The sequence below is a fragment of the Canis lupus genome, chromosome 31 (genome assembly GCF_003254725.2).
Source record: "Canis lupus dingo isolate Sandy chromosome 31, ASM325472v2, whole genome shotgun sequence".
NCBI classification, from domain to species: Eukaryota; Metazoa; Chordata; class Mammalia; order Carnivora; family Canidae; genus Canis; species Canis lupus.
This window is the reverse complement of record NC_064273.1, coordinates 3148729-3167189: the sequence shown is the minus strand read 5'-3', so window position 1 is coordinate 3167189 and position 18461 is coordinate 3148729. Positions and strand designations below refer to the sequence as shown.

At 34.4% G+C, this 18461-nt stretch overlaps 1 protein-coding gene across 3 annotated transcripts in view; it reads left to right on the top strand.

Annotated features, from left to right (window-relative positions):
• The window catches only part of CADM2 (cell adhesion molecule 2), a 1069595-nt gene that overhangs the window by 124030 nt on the left and 927104 nt on the right, over positions 1-18461 (top strand). The window lies entirely within an intron of this gene.

The window sequence follows — 18461 nt, the reverse complement described above, 5'->3', positions numbered from 1 at the left end:
CCTGCCCTGGGATTTTTGCACTGTCTGTTTTCTCTGCCTACAGGGCTTTTCGTCCAGGTACCAATGTGGCTAACACCCAGAACTCCTTCAAATCTTTGCTCAAATATCAGCTAACCCTGACTCTGCAATTGAAAAATCATTCCCCAGTTCCAAATTTATCCAGTTTCAACCTTTTCTCCTTGGAACTGATTTCTTGCCACATCCTAAATGATTCACTCTTTAAAAAAAAAAAAATGTTGATTGTTTATATTCTTTCTCTCTTGAATAGAATGTAAACTTTAAGATGATTGGAGGTTTTTTTTTTTTTCTTAATCACTTTTCTTCATTGACATATACCAAGCCACTAGGACAGTGTTTGGCTCATAATTGATATTGAGTAATTTTTTTTGTTGAATTAATAATTAAATAGCTTTCTACAGTGTGGGTTTGTAAACTGAGGACAGAAAATGGACCTTATAGAAGAGGAACTATTTCGTGATAATTCCGTTTAAATCAGCCAGCTATTTTTTACACTAAATGTCCATTGGGAAGTAGAAAGTGTCTCAGAACACATAAGAGAGAGCCAAGAGACCTCTAATTTCTGTTCTTAACTCTGTCACTTTATAAACTAAGTCCTACTTCCAGTATTGAGATTTTTCTCTTCTATATTATGAGGAAAATGGAACAAGCCTCACTGAATTTCCTTCTATTTCTAAAAATCCTACTCAGAACTATTACTTTCAAATGACACTTCCAAAAAAGTTTGAATAAATTCATCCACTGGGAGCAAAATGCAATTTAGTATAGCTCAGTAAGCGATCTGATGCTGTACATATTTTCAAGACTCTGCACTCTAGAGAGCACTATAAAAGCATAGCCTATAATGGGGAAAACAAAGAACAAATATGAGAGAAAATTGGCATAGCCAATATTCGGGACAATGAATACTGAACTTAGGAAGGAATGCCTATATAGAAAGACATGGGTGTAAAATACATTAAAATACGTTTAATTTAGTGCTCAGGTCCAAGCATTTTTTTCTTATCATAAGGGGTCATAAAACATAATTTGAATGAATAGAAGTTTCGCAAAGCCTAGAAATGATATAACCTGCTACGTTTAAAATTTCTGCTGTAAATAATTGAGTTCTGTATGTCATGGAAGATGTGAAAGCAAATAACCTGCAATTAGTGAGCTTTTAGTTAAGAATGGAATATTTGCAGTGGTAATATCAGGTGGAATGTGGAAATTTCGTTATGAAACATTCACATTTTAGTAAGATTCCAGAGGGTAGGAAAAATTATTCATGACAGAATACGTAAAGAGAAATTTCATTGGAGGGATGTTATCAGAGCATTTTAACTTATGTCTGTGTTACATTTACATAATAGTCTCAGTTTACTTTGTTCTTATTGTTGTTTTACTACTTCTTTAATTTGGTAGTAAATATAAGAATATATAAAACTTTATGGGGTACCTGGTTGACTCAGTTAAGCATCCAATTATATTTCTGCTCAGGTCATGATCTCAGGGTCCTGAGATTGAGCCTTGTGTTGGGCTCTGTGCTCAGTGGAAAGTCGGCTTGAGATTCTCTCTCCCTCTGCCCCTCCCTCCTGTACTCTCCTTCTCTCTAATAAGTAAATCTTTTAACAAAGGAATGTATAAAAGTTTAGGAGTGAGAAACTAGGAATTTCTATAATTATAACACAGTCTCTCCAATAGGTGTATGTGTGTTTACACATACATATATATAAAATTATGTGTTTTATATGAATTCAACTCTAATTTTCAATCACAGTAAAAGCTAGTGATCTCTCTCATCTTTTGGTAAAGGATAGATGGTTCAATACTTGAAAAGAAACTGAAGAAATACAGCGATGATTGATTAAATCAAAGTTAATGATTTTGAAAGTGCTTATTATTATAAAGCTAAATCATTTGTTGGTTTTTAAAATTTTAAAATCCTTTTAGTGGATGCACAATGATTTTACTGAAAGAACTCTTCCATTAATATAGTGAAAACTAATAAAAATGTAATTCTCATTTATTAATATTGCCTATATTGCTAGGAATATTTGTTAAGTCTACTGTTCAAAATAGCTATAGATGTTCACTACACAGACATAACCAAGAAATAGGTCAGGTTGATGTTTCTTAAATATTAAACCTCTCTATACATCTTCTCTCTATAGTAAGCCATATGAAGGACTTCAGAAAAATAAGTTTCTGGGATATGGTAGTTGTTCTCAAGACAGTTGTATATTGGCCATTGTTATTTTTGTTCTGGGTTCTAATTATTAAAATGAGCACATTTTTAAAAACATACTAGTATTCATTATGGAAAAAAGATTTGATGAGTCCTTTATGATATAAAGCTAGCATTAGTTACCCTAGTATGGCTTGTCCACATGCATAAAGTATACTTAAAATCAGGAATTTAAAACCATGTTGGAAGCGAATCTCATTTACCAAAAATAATCATTATTTCTTAGGTAATATCTCACATTAGATATCACACATCATAATATAAGCTGATTGTCTCAAAATTCAATTCAACAATTGAATAAAAAATTACTAAACTCTTGAGTTTATTACATGACAGCAATGTTTCCATATATCCCATTAGATAACCACACAGAAACATTATCAAATGTATTTGCACAAAAAAAGCATGTTAGAATCTACTTTAATTATCATGATAATAGTCACAAACCTCAACAGAAACGGCACAATATATTATTTAATTAGTGCACAAAATAAAAGTGACAGGATATGTCTTTCAGAATAAAAAGCAAGATTTTCACTAGTTGAAACAAATGCACCACTTTGATGAGGGGACGATGTGGAGACCGTGCTTGTGTGGGTGCAGAGAACAAATGGGAAATCTCTGTACCTTTCTCTTGTTGGGGAGGAAAAACTTCCTTTGCCCTTCAAGGTCTTTCTAACTGGACTAAAAATCAAATTGACAGATGGCAGGAGAAAATCCACTTTAATAGTGTATGTATGAGAAATCCACAGAGAATAGGAAATTGCAAAGGGAGGAAGACAATCTGAGACTTACTGGAAGCTGAGGAGCGGGTAGGGGCCTGAGGGGCCAAAGGGAGAAAGACCATTAGCAGGACATTGAAAGGAGATGTTTGGAAAACAAAGGTTGCCTTATTATGTAGGTAAGTTTCTTAGATAAAGAGGGAATGTCAATTAATAGCTCTCTTCTTGGTGTAAGCAGACAGTTGATGGGGAGGTAAAGAGCTTTTCCTGGATCTGCTAGATTTTTATTGTTTTTTTTTTTGTTGTTGTTGTTGTTTTTTAAAGATTTTATTTATTTATTCATGAGAGACAGAGAGAGAGAGAGAGAGAGAGAGAATGAGGCAGAGACACAGGCAGAGGAAGAACAGGCTCCATGCAGGGAGCCTGACATGGGACTTGATCCCGGGTCTCTGGGATCACACCCTGGGCTGTAGGTGGCACTAAACCGCTGCACCACTGGGGCTGCCCTTTTTATTGTTTTTTAACTCGAAATAATGCTCATACCAAAGTGGTCTCTTGAAGTGCCTGCCCTAGGTCCCTGCACCCTTGAGTTTGCTGTGAACCTTAAACTGCTCCAAAAACACATACATACATACATACATACACTTTCAGTTAAAAAACAATAGCAAAACAAAACTGAACAAAAATCCACAGAAGTCTGAGAAACTCTCACAGACCAGAGGAGCCCATAGTTAGATGATGAATAAATTTAAGGTGAAAACATAGATTGGCTCTTGTGACAGAAAAAAGACATTAGGGAGAAAACTAATGAAATCTGAATAAAATAATGGAGTTTAGCTAATCACATATCAGTAGTATCTTGTTATCTGTGACACATGTACCTAATTGATGTAAGACGTTTAATAATAGGGGAAACTGGGTACAGGGTTGTTGGGAAGCAAGAATGTGGTATCTTTCTCAGGGAGCAAGAATTCCTGTCCCCTTCAAGGTCCTCCTAACTGGACTAAGAATCAAACTGACAGGAAAGAGATTAACAGGAGAAAATCAAATTTAATAGTGTATATATGAGGAATCCAAACAGACACAGAAATTCCACAGAGGGTGGGGCATCTCGGTGGCTCAGTGGTTGAGCATCTGCCTTTGGCTCAGGGCATGATCATGATCTTGGGTCCTGGAATCAAGTCCCACATTGGGTTCCCTGCAGGTAGCCTGCTTCTCCCTCTGCTTGGGTCTTTACCTCTCTCTGTCTCTCATTAATAAATAAAATCTTAAAAAAAAAAAAAAGACATTCCAGAGTGCAGAATGAGGTATGTATATTATCCTGAACTAAGGAGAAAGGAATAGAGGTCTGGGATTTCAGAAGAAAGGAATACACATCACAGGGCAATAAAAAGTACAGATATCTGGTAATCAGATGTTTGGCCTGCCATGCAGGTGTGTCACTAGATAAATCCATCTCTACTAATAAACCCTTATTCTGGGAAAGATCCCCAACTTGGATTCTTCTATGTAGTTAAGGGAGGAACAAAACTTTTCTCGACGCTGAGGGGCCTCAATGGTCTTCAACTCAGAATAATTTTCATGCCAAAGTGGCAATTATGGGGTGGACTGCCTTTGGCCCTTATAAGTTATATGGGAACTCTCTGTAGGGTTTTTGAAACTTTGTTGTAAATGGAAAACTATGCTAATATTTTTTTAAAAAATAAAGACATGAAAAAAATATCAAGTATCTCTAGGTTTAAAAAATGTGTAAGTAGTTTCTTTGTGGCAAGTGCTTCTTTCATGTTCTGCGTGCATTATCTCATTTAATCACCATACAAATTCTATGGGGCAGATTCTATTGTTATCCCTCCACAAATAATTTAGGAGAAAATAAAGGCACTAGGAAGTTAAATAACATGTTCACATTATGAATGCAGCCAGAATTTTGCTATTGTTGTTATTGGTCTTCTGGTTTGTTGAAGCAGTAGATCAGACATATGCCATAATGTGTGCCAAAATGGTTGGCTGTAAAAACTCCAGCCCCACATTCATCTGAAGGGCATTCCTAATCAAAGTGATGTTTTTTTTTGTTTTTTTTGTTTGTTTGTTTGTTTGTTTGTTTGTTTTTGCCATTCTTTTCCACATTATAATATCTCAGGACAGCCAGCTCAACTTTCTCTTCTGTTTATTCTTGGGAGTGGTGAAGACTTCCTTTTCTTAGCAGCCAGGACTTCAACTTAGGAAATTTGATTCTAGCCACTAAGCTATTAACTACCAAACTGGAAAAGAAAGAAAAAGAAAGAAGAAAGAAGGAAAGAAAGAAAGAAAGAAAGAAAGAAAGAAAGAAAGAAAGAAAGAAAGAAAGAAAGAAAGAGAAAGGAAAGAAAGAAAGAAAGAAAGAAAGAAAGAAAGAAAGAAAGAAAGAAAGAAAGAAAAGAAAGGAGGGAGGGAGGGAGGGAGGGAAGGAAGGAAGGAAGGAAGGAGAAAGAAAGAAAAGAAAGAAAAAAAAATCTGTTGAAACAGATTATTTTGCCAACAATTTTATAATATATTGTATATGTTTCATTTAGAATGAACCAATCAAAACTCCTTGGGAAATCAAATCTAAGCCTCTTTTATTGCTTCTGTGTTTGGAAGCTAGAGGACATCCTAAGATCATTCATAGATCCAAAAGCTCTTTACCTGGAGGTTATCTGTTGCATCTGGCCAAGGTCAAAAGTAATTAAAAATTGTTGCCATGTGTTCAGTGATTACTAGTTGAGGTTTGCTTGCAAACATGTTATTATAATGAAAACTTTGAAAAGGGTGACAGTGGATCTTGTAGCAGGAGATGCTTGAGATAATGCTCTCAGTTTTTCTCTCACAGCTAAAAGTTGTCTTTGGAGACCAATATTGTTTCCAGATATCTTATATTTTCATATAGACCTATGATAACTTTTATGTTCAGGGCCTAAATTGTTGAGTCTTTATCATTTTATGTGTCAACTGTTGCAACATGGGAGATTCATTTTAAGTTGCTGACAACTATATATCTGTAAATCAAAAATATAAAATCTCCATTGACTTATTTTACAAATATGTATTAAAGAGGTGATGATATAACTAGATATATAGATGTAAAATAATTGAAAAAAATCTTATTAAACATTTTTATTGTAAACATTTTCGAACGCATTCTTTAAGTAAAATGAGATTAAATATTTAATTTTGACACAAAATTGTGTGTGTATTTGCCAATTACTATCCTGTAGTTGTGTTAATAAAAAAGCAACTGATTATCTAATGAAAAGCAATAGTAAACTAAAATTACATGTAAAATACCATTCTTTAGTAAAGCACAAACTTTTTAATGCCATATGATGTATTTTTCACTATTGCATAGAAGTAAAATCTTAACTTCACACAAATACTACCAAGAAAGACAAAAAAAATTACCTGTGAAACTTTTACTCTATAGACTATTTTCATTGCTTAATTTTTTTATCGAAGATTTAAGCATATCGAATTTTACATAAAATATGTATGGCAATAAGATTCAAGATAAGATTCCCTACATTGCTAGTGATTGTAGGGAAAGAGGGCCATTTAAGAAGAATAAATGCTCAGTAGCTATATTTGAAACATATTTAGCTTTATGTGCCACTGCCTTTCCTTAAATGATCCTATTTTTAAAAGTTGTCTTGCAGAAAGGGAACAAACAGAAAATCCATATTTAGTAGTCAACCAGTAACGGTTCCTTTGTGTGTTTTTGTTTTTGTTTTTTTTTTGATATCTAAGAAAACAAATCCTATTGAACTACATGGCTGGCATTAATAAACTGTTCATTCCTGCCACAGCTAAAAGGTTGTGATTGTGATTTGGGATCACTCACCAGTTTTTCAGAGCTAAGAAGAACAAAACAAAGATGTTCAATTTTGGATTAACATAGCATAGCATCTTGTATAATACATTTGTGTGTAGTTATATATAAAGCTGGCGTAAGGACACTTGTGTAGCATTACATCATCAATGTAAAATTTTACAGGAATCATTGAAACAAAGAGCATTCATATGCAGATGTCTTATCTTCCGAAAGCCCAGAAACTATCTCCCAATTTTACATTCATAACTTTCATTCGCAAGAGCCTTGTGAAAAGATGTTCTCTGCAATGCTCCATTATTTCTTGTGTTCTTAAAATGAGCCTTTTACAATCTGTTAGGGAAAAATACAATCATTTTCCCCTCTTGGGCATGTTCAAGTGCATGCAGGGCATCACCTAATGCGATTTGCAACCTTGTTTTTCTTTCCTTTTGAAAGTCTTTCTTTCATTTTCACTCCTGCCACAGGGATGGCTTTTAAAATAAACTAGGCAGTCTGCACTTCCAGGGCATCTAAATTAATGTTATGAAATGTTAACAAAGTATTTTTGTATCATTGCTGTTAAAGCCCACTATATGTGCTAAGTGGTCTGAGTTTACCACAATGGATTTCAGTTTAGGGGTTACACTTCATTATTGGTAACTAAGAAAATATGCTAAATCTAAATGGTTTCAGTTTCAATTAGATTTTTTAGATGGAATTTAAGCTTTATCATCCAAAAGAAAAAAAAATCCATTTTTAGTGATAATTTACCTTTGTAAGCCTAGATATTTCTATGAAATAGTAGAAATTTAAATATATTAAACATTATAAGTTAATAACTTAAAAGATAAAGGAATTTAATGCACATATTATATTATTTTCTGGGCAACAAACATTTACATATAAAGATGAGGGTATTTTATGGAATATCCTTCCTGGATGTAGGTGATAATAATATAATAACAATACAGTCACTGTTCCTAGGGAACACAATTTCAATTTCTATAGATTTTTATATCATTTTAATGCTCTAAATACCAAAATAACATATAGTAATACTCTAGGGATAATAGTAGGACCATCGCCTTTAATTAAAATATCTCCAACTTTATTCATATTTTTTCATATAAAGACTTATCTTTCCAAATAATAAATGTTTAGACAATATAGTAAACCATGGACTCAGAATGACCATTATCACCATAACCGCAGCTATTCAGACATGTCAACCAAGGAGGAAGGGTGATACTATATTTTGACTCTTTGATACAGTGTTGGCAACTTAAGAAAGTGTAAGTATATTACAAAATAAAATTTAGGGGTAAATGTGGATATTGGAGAATCAGGAAAGAAACTTTTTAAATATCCCAAACAAATATACTATTTTTTGTGAAATCTTGGAAGGGTTTTTAAATGTCTTTAAATGGAAAGTGAAATCGGGTATATCAATTAACTTGATTGAAAACTTCCTTGTGCTTTACTCTGTTCCTTACCTGGTCAAACCAATTATTACATTCTTATATAGAGATAGGAAGGTCGCTACTTTTGGAAATTTTATTACATGCCCCTGAACTCCTATTTTATGTGAATACTTCACTCAATAGTCATTTTAGCAAACCATAGATTCATGCTTGGTCAAAACTCTAGCAAATATATATCCTTTCTCTTTAGCTAATGTGTCAAAGTGATTTAAGTGCTCAAAGAGAAGTCGGAATTCAACAAAAGCCAAAGAATTTTTTCACATAAGGCAATGCCAAGGATGTAGCTTCAATCATCATATACCTTAGGGACATTATACATTGTATAATCAAATATATTAAAATCTAAGTTCAGAGTGGTCAGTAAAAATGAAAATCTTAATAAAGTTAGTGTTACCTCCTTTTTCTTTCTCACTATGTTGTGCCCAAGATTGCAAATCCGAGAAACCACCAAGGAGCCTGCACGATGCAAGCTCAGGAAGGTTTATTAGCAAGCTCGAGCTTGGGTCCAAGTGCACCCGACACAGCGGAGCAGGGACTTGGATCGGGAGGTGGGTTCCAGCTTAGTTTTAAGGCTGGTTTCGGGGACCTCCAGAAGGGCTGGAGGAATTTCTCAAGTTCTGCTTACATTCTGATATGGGGCTTTCAAGGGCATTGAGCTCTGTTCTCATTCTGATATGGGGCTTCCTGCCACTGGCTTGGGCTCTGTTCTCATTCTAATATGGGGCTTTCTAGGACATTAAGCTGGAAGCTGTTTTTTTCCTGTAACTGAAGTAACGTAAATTTCAGCTCTTCTTCACAGGGGCCTGGGATGGCTGTACTTGCGCTAACGCTGAACTTAAAGTAGAATGGCCTTAATTTTCTCTTTCTCCACAACTAGATATTGTATGAATATTTTCTTGAAGCATTAAATATCACCATTTATACTCTTTATGATGGTGTTTTCAAATAAAAAGAGGAAATTTTATCATATATCTGGATTTATTTTTTTTATTTTTATTTTTTTATTTATTTATGATAGTCACAGAGAGAGAGAGAGAGGCAGAGACACAGGCAGAGGGAGAAGCAGGCTCCATGCACCCAGAGCCCGATGTGGGATTCGATCCCGGGTCTCCAGGATCGCGCCCTGGGCCAAAGGCAGGCGCCAAACCGCTGCGCCACCCAGGGATCCCAAAACATATCTGGATTTAAACAATTTACAGATCACAACTTGTTTGCTCCTTTTTATAGCAAAACCAATTTTTTAAAAAGATTTTATTTATTCATGAGAGACACAGAGAGGGAGGCAGAGACACAGGTAGAGGGAGAAGCAGGCTCCCTGAGGGGAGCCTGATGTGGGACTCTATCCCAGGATCCTGGATCATGACCTGAGCTGAAGGCAGATGCTCAACCCACTGAGCCACCCAGGTGCCCCATAAACCAATTATTGAATTAAAATCTAAGCCTGTGCATTACATGTGTAGGACAGAGAAATTAGAAATATTTCATAATGGGAAGAATTGAAAATTTCTGAGATTAAGAAGTTTGAGTCAATACCTACACTTTTATAAGGTATATATACATATCATTAAAATTCTGGCCACCTCAAATATAGTATAGGAGTTTTACTTTCTTCATCAAAAATTACAATGTAATGTATATTATGACAGGTGAATATATAATGTTGATTGGATAACATTTATTTTAGATTTGTTTTATATCTAATCATTTTCTTTTATGTTACATTACATGCAAGTGTAGTCAACTAGCCAGCTTCTTCACCATGGGCAAGTATCAAACTTTACTGGGCCTGATTAACTTATTTCTAAAAGTAAAATGAGTTGCCACATGTAAAGCCCTGTTCACAGTGCTAGCACCTGGTAGGGACACGATATATGTGATAATGTCTCTACTCTGTGACTCTGGAATATGATTTATCAAATTTGCACTTCTCTCTCTCTCTCTCTCTATATATATATATATAACACATATATATATTCATTCTATATTTTGTGTATAACAATTTTCTACTTAAAAAAATAAGCTTGTAAAATACTTTTTGAGGTTTAATCATTCCTATGATTCCTTTTGTGTTTAGGAGTGCTATGGTATGAATGTTGTGTCTTCCAAAATCCATGTGTTGAAATCCTAACTCTCAAGTTTACAGTATTAAGAGGTGGGACCTTTGGCAGGTGATGAGGCCGTGAGGGCATAGCCCTCATAAATGGGATTAATGCACTTGTAAAAGAGGCTGGATCAAGTTTGCTTCCCCCTATCATGGGAGGTTAGAGTAAGAAAATAGCTGCCAAGGAGGAAGTGGGCTCTTAACAGACACAGAATCTTCTGGGCCATGGTCTTTTCTTTCTAGCCTCCAGATCTCTAAGAAACAAATTGCTATTGTTTATAAGCCTCCCTAGTTTATGGTATTTTGTTCTAACAATCCCAACTGACTAGGACAGAAACATAGGTAAAGCCCCACTATGGGTACAGAGGGAAGGAAAGCCTGCTTTGGGACTACTTCCAATTCCTCAGCTGCCAGCTAATAACTTCACTCAAGGCTGTGAGGAACAGAGGCCAGGTTCTCGCCTGTGCTTTCAAAACCCACTTGTGGGATGATTCCAACACAGTGTATACCATAGTCTGCAATGCAGATCTGTCTAAATATAAATAAGAAGTATTCCAAATGTTTCAAAAAATAAGATAAAAGGGAGCCTGAGTACACAGAAAATATAATTTAGCTCCCGGTATATCGTTGCTAAGCATTTGTTGGCTTGATGCTAGAACAGTTGTGGTAAATTCTTAGGAATTAATCTGACACAAAAGCCTTCATAAACATCACTTCATTTTTTCTTTACAGCAATTCAGAAATTTTTTTTAAGATTTAATTTATTATTTATTTATTTGAGAGGAGAGAGAGAGAGCACGAGCAAGGAGAGGGTGAAGCAGACTCCTACCCTTCGCTGAGCAGGGAGCCCCACCAGTTTGGTTGGAGGACCCTGGGATCATGACTTCAGCTGAAGGCAGATTCTTAACTGACTGAGACACCCATGTGTCCTACAGTTCAGAAATTTTATTGGGACCTGTATATCATCCACATTTAAGAGAGGAGGGAAAAAAAGACAGGTTAAATTGTTTGGTGTAATTTGCCCAAGTAGTAAGTGACAAATTCAGGTCACAATCCGGTCCTTAGTCATCTGATCCTTAATTTACCTCATGTGTATATATACATTCAAGCTAGATTAATCTCAAGAATCCAAGGCAGAGAAAAGGCATTAGAAGGAAGGAAGGGAGAGAGAATATTTAAAAGATTAATATATATTCTACTTAGGGCCTAAATATCATATCTTATTTTTTTGCAAAATAAATTAAACTGCATGTGTGCCTTGTAAAGCATTGAGATTCTTGCTGTACCCCGATTTATAGGATGTATTATTTTGCAATACATGGACATAATGTGACTCTTTTATGAAGGACAAAGTTATTTCACAGTTCTAAAAGGCCACGCTCTTTCTTTAGAACAGTGACTACAGATTGAAAAATGCAAAGCCCTTTGCTCTTCATAGTTATTTTTCCTCTCAGTTAATGGCATAAATCGCTGAACTTTTCTGAAACTCAACACATTTCTTGACCTGTGACATAGAAGTGACTTGATAACTAGGTGCTTGGGTGCTTGAATACATAACAATGAAGGTTTTCTTATAGATATGTATATATTAAGGCACATGGGTAGGAGTTTTTTGTTCAGGTGCAGTGGGTAATTTTCCAGTAAAAGCCTGAACAAGGGCACATCACATTTCAGTCTGAAAAACATAATCTGAAAGAACAAAGGCATATTTGATTATGGGGAAGTATGTAGCAATGTTGGCAGCAAACATAAAACTTACCTACCCCTTCCTTAAACACACGCTATTCAGTGAAATCCAACTAACTGCATATGCCCAAAAGAATTTTTTTAGAAAGATGTTATGCCAGAATTTTCCAAGTTGTAGTTTTCGTGTTGAAAATAGCACTTTATAACTTAGAGAATGCTGTATTTGGTAGATTATAGCCATCTGTATGTTTCCATAGCTCTAGATATCTCTCTATATATATTATGTCTGTCATTTAAATATGAATGCTTATTTGTTATACACCTGGGATATAAGTGCCAATTCTTGACCTTCATAGGGCCAGAGTGGGTAAAATTAAAATGGCAGAAATGGTGTGGCCCGAAGAATTAAAAGGAAATCTTCATCCCTTACCTTTCTCTTTGCCATCAGGGAATTTGTCATACAATTTCAGCCAAGAATATAACATTAAGAATGAATTTATTTCATATAACAAACCTTACTTTTCCCTTTCCTTTACCTTTTACCTAAGCTTGTGTTAAGTTTTATGGACACCATAATTTCTTTTGAAATGCTGTTTTCTCCTTTACATACATGATCTTGAATATAAAGGGATCATACCTTTAGGAGAAATAACCCTTAATCAAGTGCATCCTCTTTTTGCTCCTTGAGATCCAATTAAAGATATCCTACTCTCAAATCCTGTATCAAATATCTCATGGTATATAGTTTTGGGAAACTCAAGCCAATAGGCAGAAAAAGTAAAAATGTTTTCGTCTAGCTGCAGAGAAGCTACATTAAAAAATATATATATATATATCCCCTTTCTCATTTTTTTCCCTCTTTCTTTTTTGACACTAAATATTGTGAATAAAATATTGCACACACAAAATAAAGTCATGTAAACACAAACTTCCCTGAATTTATGTACTTCACTGCCATAGAACGGCACAACATGTATTCTATAGAAACAGAATGGTGTTAGCATTGAATTTAAGTTCCCGTGGAAAGAAATGTCCTACTGAAAAATAAAGCTATAATACTTGATCATATTTCTAGCCACATTAAATACTTTTACTGATACACTGACTGAGTCATTAGCATGCAATGAAGTACCCAATTATTATATGCCCTGCTGTTTTCAACTCTTGCAGATTGTCAGTCCTCAGTTTGAAATAAGCGGCAGGATGTGAAAGGCATCGCTCTTTCTGTGACTGGGGTGCTGAGCTGATATGCTTTCTGACTTCCTTAGGCTTTTCTTCAGTTGCAAGTTAATGCTAATAGCATGATCCATGCTTTTGGTGTTAAAACCATTTACACAGCAAAAGAATCCTCAGAAGTTTTTCTTTTGTATGACAGAGTCTAGTTCTTTTTATTTTCCCTTAAAATATCTGAAATGTTTACATTAAAATTTGCCTTTAGTCAAAGAAAATTCTGTTTGTTTTTGCTTTTAAAGAGTAAACAGCATTTGTTCACTGTAAGGAATATGAATGGCACCTATCTTCAAGTCCTTCAGAATCCAACTCTCACTTGTGTACAGCTTAATAGAGGAAAACCTAAAAAACTTCAGGATACAAACATATTAATGTCCAATGCAGTGACCACTAGCCACTTAGACCAAATTGAGATTTTGATGACTTAATATGAAATATTAAAAAGTAAAATATCTCATTCATAACTTTTTTGATTACTTGGTAAATAATATCTTAAAAGTTTGTGTTAAATATGTAAATAGAAGTTCACCTGTTTCTTTTTCATTTTTAAATGTGGCTACTAGAAAATTTTATTTATTTATTTATTTTTTCTTTTTTCTTGAAAATTTTAAATTACATATGTGGCTTCCTTTTGTGGCTCACATTCCATTTTAATTAAAAAAACTCTGTAATTGATTCATCTATGCCATATTTTAGGTCTATCTTTCAACACTAGGTCTCTCTTAGTTCATTCTGAAGATTAAAAAAACATTTTGGGGTATAATTACTAGTAGTACAGAAGACATATGACTTGGCTGTGTATCGTTTTTAAGTATTTAATTTTCTTTTCTTAAAATTTTTTTTACAAAATTATTTATTCATGAGAGACACACAAAGAGAGGCAGAGACACAGTCAGAGGGAGAAGATGGCTCCCTTCAGGGAGCCCAATGTGGGACTGGATCTCTGGATCTTGGGATTATGACCTGAGCCAAAGCAAATGCTCAACCATTGAGCCACCTAGGTGCCCCTAAATATTTAATTTTCTTTACAAACTGTTTTTTTTCCTTGTTAAACATTTCATCCTTCTTGTACTGCCCAGAACTCTCTTCATATCCATGTGTTGTAGTCTTAAAACATAGCAGATTATGCAGGTGTAATATGTATCAAAAGTGGTGCAAATTCAATGTACCAGCATATTCAATGCACCGGCAATCAGTTCCTCCCTAAAAGTACCACGCTAGCAATCTCTTCTATTTCTTGCATTTTCACTATGCCTGTAAGCAGCACATCATAATCACCTGGGATGATTGAAAGTAAAATTGTTTATGGGTAGAGTATCAGAGTGGTAATAGTGATTGGAAACAAAAGTCAAAAATTGCACATCGTCACAATGGCAACAGTCTATACTTGAATTTATAATTTATTTATTTTTTATTAATCATGAGGATGTCCAGAACAAACACATTTCTTCTTTCCACACAAATTATTTAAATCTAAAAGAAGCATTCTTCTGTCTCTAAGTAAACTTTTAGTGAAACTTTTAAAATAATGAGGAAATATTCCAACATAGTACCAGCTAGGAAAAATATTAAGATCGTATACTAGACATGGCTATTAGAAATTCTCAGGAATGGGCCTTCTATCCCAGAAGTAGTTCATAGGAATAAGGAATGTTAGATATCTTTATGTATATTATTTTCTACAGCAGGCAAAATATATTCTGTATTTCAATACAGACTTTGATGAGAAGTCCAAAAGAAAGCTAACAGAAGTACTCCCAGAATGAATGCCAGGCCTCTCCAGCCCCACCCTCCCATCCCTCCACCAGGTTTCTCCAAAAAAAGAGGACTAGGCATTTGCTGCCAGGTGCAGCCCATTAAACAATATTTATCTTTAAATAAAATATGTGTTTATTTTCCCTGATGAAATATTGAAACATAGAAGGATAAGCTTTATTAAAAAATATTGAATCTGCATTTTATCAGAGCATATCCAAAGTCAGATCTTTATTAATGCTTTTTATTTGGTTATGGGTATTTGCTTTTTTAAGCAAACCTTAGTTTGCATTTGAGGACACTACATGTTTCTGTCCAGTTTTCTCAGACTCACAAAAGGGCAAAATGTTGCAGGCCAATAGAGGGATGATGCTTCAGGTAAGGAAAAAAAAAAGAAGTTTTGTGGCTTATACACTAAAAATATAAAGATAAAATTGGAATTCTAGAGCAGTTTCTTGAGGGAAGAAACAGAAAGGTCAAAAACTTCTGATGACAGCAGAAAAAGGTAATCCTTTTTGTAAGATCTAAAAGATGATTGTTGCATCCATGAATCTCAGTTAACAGAAAGGTCAGTGAGTAGTTTACTGACTGTCTCAAGGGTTTTAGCTACATGATACCAGACATGCACATGTTTCTAGAGTCATTGAATTGGTATATGATAAGAAAAAATTCTGATTAATTTCTTGTTAATTATAGAGTTGTTTTTACACTTTCCATCTGGGTATGTTTGGTATCATGTAAATAAATCTTATGTAACAGTCATAGTTTTTCTAGTCACATTTACCAGCAAATATAATCACTTCACTTCAAATAAGCAAAGGTTGGGTGAGGCTTATAAATATTAGATATTAATCTTCTAGGATCACTAATATACAGACACTGTAGAATTGGAAATGAAACTCCCTTTTTACCTAAATTCAGTTCATTTTGGATTTTTACCACAAGGAATTCTTTCTTTTTCTTCCTTTGTTTTTTAGAGATGGGGAGAGGCAGAAGAAGAGGGAGAGAGAGAATCTTAAGCAGGCTTGCATGCCTAGTGTGGAGCCCATTGTGGGGCTGGATCTCACAACCCTAGGATCATGACCTGAGCCAAAATCAAGAGTCAGACTTAACCAATTGAGCCACTCAGGTGCCACAGCACAAATAGTTCTTTCAATAAATAAAGTTAATATTTTGAAGACATTATTCTGACCCATAGTTCTTTAATTTGGAATGTTTTTAAAGATAAATCATCTTTATAAATATGTGGGTAATTGACAATTTCACGTATTTTTTGTGACCATTTGTTGAGTGCATACATCTTAACAGAGTTATTCATTATTTTTAGTGGGAAAAATTCTGTGCCTCTGCATAGCATCACCTCCTCATGCATTTTAACATATTTTATAAGGAAGCCCAAATACAAAAATACTCCCTAATTTTTCCAAATTTTTCTTATCTCTTGCTACATATTTCTGCTATAGCACTTATTACATTGCTTATTTTGTTACTGCCTGTTTGACAGCAAAAACTGTCTTATTTCTTTGACATTTTTGTTGCATATCATGGTGTTCAATAAATATTTGAAAGATAATTATTCCATAATGAATCAGAGGACAGAGGACTAGGTAGGATTAAACAGAGAATTTTCTATTTACTCCTGAGTGAAGGTCTTGCTACCTACTGTTCCATTCTGACAGCCCTGTCTATAAATTGTATATACTTCTCCGATTTGATTAATTCTACTTGCTGGCCCAAGCACTGAATTCATCTTGGTTCCTGCCACTCTCCTCACATGCAGTATAATGGCCCAAGTCCCCAAACCAGCAGGCACAGGTATCAAAGTAATGAAAACTTTTGTAAAACTCTAATAAAATCCTTTAGAGCACCAACTGTATAAATTTGGAAATTATTTTTTTTTAAGATTTATTTATTTATTTATTCAGAGAGAGAGAGAGAGAGAGGCAGAGACACATGCAGAGGGAGAAGCAGGCTCTATGTAGGGAGCCCGATGTGGGACTCGATCCTGGGTCTCCAGGATCACACCCCAGGCTGCAGGTGGCACTAAAGCGCTGCACCACCAGGGCTGCCCTAAATTTGGAAATTAAACACCAACTGTATTTTGGGGTGATGAACTATATTAAACATAATATTTATGATTATTGAAATTTATAAAGTATTCAAGGCTTGCAGGAACCTGAAGAACTACCTTTTTTTTTTTTTTTTCACCATTAATGAGGTTTATCTGAAGCCATCATGTTATTTATTTGTATTGGTACTTACGGTAAAACCCTCTCACAGTCAGAAGAAAAAGAATATTTTAACTGGTCCTAATTAGGAAAGAGGCCCCAGAAAACAACAGCAAACAGGTCTTTATTTGGATCAAGTAAACAAAAAGAGAAAAGATAAGGATTTTGAGATTATAGCTATGGCTCACATAGAATTGAATTAGCTTGTGACGGAATAGTATACGTTTTAAGCTAAACTAAGACACACTGATTAGATATAAAAACCTCTTTTATAAAGAAAAATAGCCTTGCATTATACTATATCTGTCTATTAAGAGATGAAACTGACAGATAATTATTCTCTCCATTGACAATCTTATGATTAGGAAGTATTTTAATTGGTACTCTCAACTGCCATTAAATATGTGCTTCTATTGCATTTTTATCCTAATCATTGTCAGATATATTTAGTAAGCATGGGAGATGTACAAGACAACTAGGGAAACTTGTTCATAAATGGGGATTTGTTGTTTACTTTAAATAATGATTTATAATATAGAAATCTGGACTATCTGAAATATCTATCTTAAAGATGAATATTTTCTGCATAATTACTTTTGATTATTATTAATTGAAACTTAGCAATATTTAGACAATCCTGTGCCAAATCTGATCTATAGAGGTTGCCCATATTCTGAAGAAATCTAATAATGATGCAGAATCTTGGGCTTTAAAAATGTGATTAGTTCTCCAAGCACTTTTATTAACATAAAAAAAAAGTTTTAGTAAATTTTGTCATTAAAATCTCTCTTCCAGAAACTAAAGACCAGTCTTGATTCCCTAAAAAATTGTCCCATTTTTCTCTCTTGACTATTTTGCAACAGAACTACAATGAAGTAATTTGAGTATTTAAAAACTTGATACAATGCCTCATTCCTCACATCCAAGTCATTTAAATTCTTTCCTCAGTGCCTGTTTTCCACCAGATTGTGTCCAAGTTCAGCAGTTTAGTCCAAAAGTTTATTATCAGCTGAACTTCTGACTCACATAAGTGATTTTCAATAAATTATAATTAAATGTATATCAGAAGATTAGACCTGGTCAGAGGTGTTTCTCTTGATTATTAGAAACTAATATTCAGGTCTAAAGATTGATTGAACATGAACAGTAGTATTCCTATCCTTTAACTAGAACATTTTTTGTCTTCATTA